Genomic DNA, 5,397 nt, shown 5'->3' on the forward strand with positions numbered 1-5,397 from the left:
TAGATGCTTGCACCAGCCCATAGATTGAGCGTTGGAGCTTGCACACCTTGTCAGCATTCTTAGGATCGACAAAACCTTCCGGCTGCATCATATACAATTCTTCCTTAAGGAAACCATTAAGGAATTCCGTTTTGACATCCATTTGCCATATCTCATAATCATAGAATGCGGCAATTGCTAACATGATTCGGACGGACTTCAGCTTCGCTACGGGTGAGAAAGTCTCATCGTAGTCAACCCCTTGAACTTGTCGATAACCCTTAGCGACGAGTCGAGCCTTGTAGATGGTCACATTACCATCTGCGTCTGTCTTCTTTTTAAAGATCCATTTATTTTCTATGGCTCACCGATCATCGGGCAAGTCAGTCAAAGTCCATACTTCGTTTTCATACATGGATCCTATCTCGGATTTCATGGCTTCTAGCCATTTGTCGGAATCTGGGCCCGCCATCGCTTCCTCATAGTTCGAAGGTTCACCGTTGTCTAACAACATGATTTCCAAGACAGGGTTGCCGTACCACTCTGGTGCGGAACGTGTCCTTGTGGACCTACGAAGTTCAGTAGCAACTTGATCTGAAGTTTCATGATCATCATCATTAACTTCCTCTCTAGTTGGTGCGAGGCACCTCGGGAACATTTTCCTGAGTTGCACCAGTTTCCGGTTCAAGAGGAATACTTCATCAAGTTCTACTTTCCTCCCACTTACTCCTTTCGAGAGAAACTCTTTCTCTAGAAAGGATCCATTCTTGGCAAAAAGATCTTGCCTTCGGATCTGAGGTAGAAGGTATACCCAATAGTTTCTTTAGGGTATCCTATGAATACGCATTTTTCCGACTTGGGTTCGAGCTTTTCAGGTTGAAGTTTCTTGACATAAGCATCGCATCCCCAAACTTTAGAAACAACAGCTTAGGTTTCTTGCCAAACCATAATTCATACGGTGTCGTCTCAACGGATTTCGACGGAGCCCTATTTAAAGTGAATGCGGTAGTCTCTAAAGCATAGCCCCAAAATGACAGCGGTAGATCGGTAAGAGACATCATAGATCGCACCATATCCAATAGAGTGCGATTACGACGTTCGGACACACCATTACGCTGAGGTGTTCCAGGCGGTGTGAGTTGTGAAACTATTCCACATTTCCTTAAGTGCGTGCCAAATTCGTGACTCAAGTATTCTCCCCCACGATCTGATCGCAATAACTTAATTTTACTGTCACGTTGATTCTGAACCTCACTCTGAAATTCCTTGAACTTTTCAAAGGTCTCAGACTTGTGTTTCATTAAGTAGACAGACCCATATCTACTCAAGTCATCAGTGAGGGTGAGAACATAACGATAGCCACCGCGAGCCTCAACACTCATTGGACCACACACATCAGTATGTATGATTTCCAATAAGTTGGCTGCTCGCTCCATTGTTCCTGAGAACGGAGTCTTGGTCATTTTACCCATGAGGCATGGTTCGCACGTGTCAAATGATTCGTAATCAAGAGACTCCAAAAGTCCATCTGCATGGAGCTTCTTCATGCGTTTGGCACCTATGTGACCAAGGCGGTAGTGCCACAAGTATGTGGGACTATCATTATCAACCTTACATCTTTTGGTATTCACACTATGAATATGTGTAACATTACGCTCGGGATTCATTAAGAATAAACCATTCACCAGCGGGGCATGACCATAAAATATATCTCTCATATAAATAGAAAAAACATTATTCTCGGATTTAAATGAGTAGCCATCTCGAATTATACAAGATCCTGATACAATGTTCATGCTCAAAGCTGGCACTAAATAACAATTATTGAGGTTTAAAACTAACCCCAGAGGTAAATGTAGAGGTAGCATACCGACGGCGATCACATCGACATTGGAACCATTCCCGTCGCGCATCGTAACCTCGTCCTTCGCTAGTCTCCGCTTATTCCGCAGCTTCGGCTTTGAGTTACAAATGTGAGCAACCGCACCGGTATCAAATACCCAGGAGCTACTACGAGTACTGGTAAGGTACACATCAATTACATGTATATCACATATACCTTTAGTGTTGCCGGCCTTCTTGTCCGCTAAGTATTTGGGGCAGTTCCGCTTCCAGTGACCACTTCCCTTGCAGTAAAAACACTCAGTCTCAGGCTTGGGTCCATTCTTTGGCTTCTTCCCGGCAGCTTGCTTACCGGGCGCGGCAACCCCCTTGCCGTCCTTCTTGAAGTTCTTCTTACCCTTGCCTTTCTTAAACTTAGTGGTTTTATTCACCATCAACACTTGATGTTCCTTTTTGATCTCCACCTCCGCTGATTTCAGCATTGAATATACCTCAGGAATGGTCTTTTCCATCCCCTGCATATTGTAGTTCATCACAAAGCTCTTGTAGCTCGGTGGAAGCGACTAAAGGATTCTGTCAATGACTGCGTCATCCGGGAGATTAACTCCCAGCTGAGTCAAGCGGTTGTGCAACCCAGAAATTTTGAGTATGTGCTCACTGACAGAACTATTTTCCTCCATCTTACAACTGAAGAACTTGTCGTAGACTTCATATCTCTCGACCCGGGCATGAGCTTGGAAAACCATTTTCAGCTCTTCGAACATCTCATATGCTCCGTGTTGCTCAAAACGCTTTTGGAGCCCCGGTTCTAAGTTGTAAAGCATCCCGCACTGAACGAGGGAGTAATCATCAGCACGCTGCTACCAAGCGTTCATAACGTCTTGGTTCTCTGGGATGGGTGCGTCACCTAGCGGTGCTTCTAGGACATAATCTTTCTTGGCAGCTATGAGGATGATCCTCAGGTTCCGGACCCAGTCCGTATAGTTGCTGCCATCATCTTTCAGCTTGGTTTTCTCTAGGAACGCGTTGAAGTTGAGGGCAACATTAGCATGGGCCATTTGATCTACAAGACATATTGTAAAGATTTTAGACTAAGTTCGTGATAATTAAGTTCATTTAATCAAATTATTCAATGAACTCCCACTCAGATAGAGATCCCTCTAGTCATCTAAGTGAAATATGATCCGAGTCAACTAGGCTGTGTCCGATCATCACGTGAGACGGACTAGTCAACATCGGTGAACATCTTCATGTTGATCATATCTTCTATGCGACTCATGCTCAACATTTCGGTCTTCCGTGTTCCGAGGCCATGTCTGTACATGCTAGGCTCGTGAAGTCAACCTAAGTGTATTGCGTGTGTAAATCTGGCTTACACCCGTTGTATTCTAACGTTAGAATCTATCACACCCGATCATCACGTGGTGCTTCGAAACAACGAACCTTCGCAATGGTGCACAGTTAGGGGGAACACTTTTTTGAAATTATTACGAGGGATCATCTTATTTAAGCTACCGTCATTCTAAGCAAATAAGATGTAAAACATGATAAACATCACATGCAATCAAATAGTGACATGATATGGCCAATATCACTTTGCTCCTTATGATCTCCATCTTTGGGGCGCCATGATCATCGTCGTCACCGGCATGACACCATGATCTCCATCATCATGATCTCCATCATCGTGTCTTCATGAAGTTGTCTCGTCATCTATTACATCTACTACTATGGCTAGCGGTTTAGCAATAAATTAAAGTAATTACATGACGTTATATTGACACGCAGGTCATAAATAAATTAAGACAACTCCTATGGCTCCTGCCGGTTGTCATACTCATCGACATGCAAGTCCTGATTCCTATTACAAGAACATGATCAATCTCATACATCACATATATAATTCATCACATCCTTTTGTCCATATCACATCACACGGCACATGCTGCAAAAACAAGTTAGACGTCCTCTAATTGTTGTTGCAAATTTTTACGTGGCTGCTATAGGTTTCTTAGCAAGAACATTTCTTACCTACGCCAAAACCACAACGTGATATGCCAATTTCAATTTACCCTTCATAAGGACCCTTTTCATCGAATCCGATCCGACTAAAGTGGGAGAGACAGACACCCGCTAGCTACCTTATGCCACTAGTGCATGTCAGTCGGTGGAACCAGTCTCACGTAAGCGTACATGTAAGGTCGATCCGGGCCGCTTCATCCCATTATGCCGCAGAATCAAGATAAGACTAGTAACGGTAAGTAAATTGACAAAATCAACGCCCACAACAACTTGTGTTCTACTTGTGCATAGAAACTACGCATAGACCTAGCTCATGATGCCACTGTTTGGGAACGTTGCAGAATTTAAAATTTTCTACGCATCACCATGATCAATCTATGGAGTCTTCTAGAAACGAGAGGAAAGGAGTGCATCTACATACCCTTGTCGATCGCGAGCGGAAGTGTTCAAGAGAACAGGGTTGATGGAGTCGTACTCATCGTGATCCAAATAACCGATGACCGAGCGCCGAACGGACGACACCTCTGCGTTCAACACACGTACGGTTGGGGAAGACGTCTCCTCCTTCTTGATCCAGCAAGGGGGAGGGAGAGGTTGATGGAGATCCAGCAGCATGACGGCGTGGTGGTGGAAGCAGCGGGATCTAGGCAGGGCTTCGCCAAGCTATAACGAGAGGGAGAGGTGTTATGGGGGGAAGAGGGAGGCGCCAGGGGCTTGGGTGTCCGCAGCCCTCCCTCCCCCCTCTTTATATAGGGGTCAGGGGGGCGCGGCCCTATGAGATCCCCAAGGGGGCGGCGGCCAAGGGGGGTGGCTTGCCCCCCAAGCCAAGTGGGGCGCCCCCACCCCTAGGGTTTCCAACCCTAGGCGCAGGGGAGGCCCAAGGGGGGCGCACCAGCCCATCAGGGGCTGGTTCCCCTTCCCACTTCAGCCCATGGGGCCCTCCGAGATAGGTGGCCCCACCCGGTGGACCCCCGGGACCCTTCCGGTGGTCCCGGTACAATACCGGTGACCCCCGAAACTTTACCGGTGGCCGAAACTGGACTTCCTATATACAATTCTTCACCTCCGGACCATTCCGGAACTCCTTGTGACGTCCGGGATCTCATCCGGGACTCCAAACAACTTTCGGGTTACCGCATACTAATATCTCAACAACCCTAGCGTCACCGAACCTTAAGTGTGTAGACCCTACGGGTTCGGGAGACACGCAGACATGACCGAGACGACTCTTCGGTCAATAACCAACAGGGGGATCTGGATACCCATGTTGGCTCCCACATGCTCCTCGATGATCTCATTGGATGAACCATGATGTCGAGGATTCAATCAATACCGTATACAATTCCCTTTGTCAATCGGTACGTTACTCGCCCGAGACTCGATCGTCGGTATCCCAATACCTCGTTCAATCTCGTTACCGTCAAGTCACTTTACTCGTACCGTAATGCATGATCCCGTGATCAACCACTTGGTCACATTGAGCTCATTATGATGATGCATTACCGAGTGGGCCCGGAGATACCTCTCCGTCATACGGAGTGACAAATCCCAGTC

Source organism: Triticum urartu, chromosome 2 (assembly GCF_003073215.2).
Source record: "Triticum urartu cultivar G1812 chromosome 2, Tu2.1, whole genome shotgun sequence".
Taxonomy (NCBI): Eukaryota; Viridiplantae; Streptophyta; class Magnoliopsida; order Poales; family Poaceae; genus Triticum; species Triticum urartu.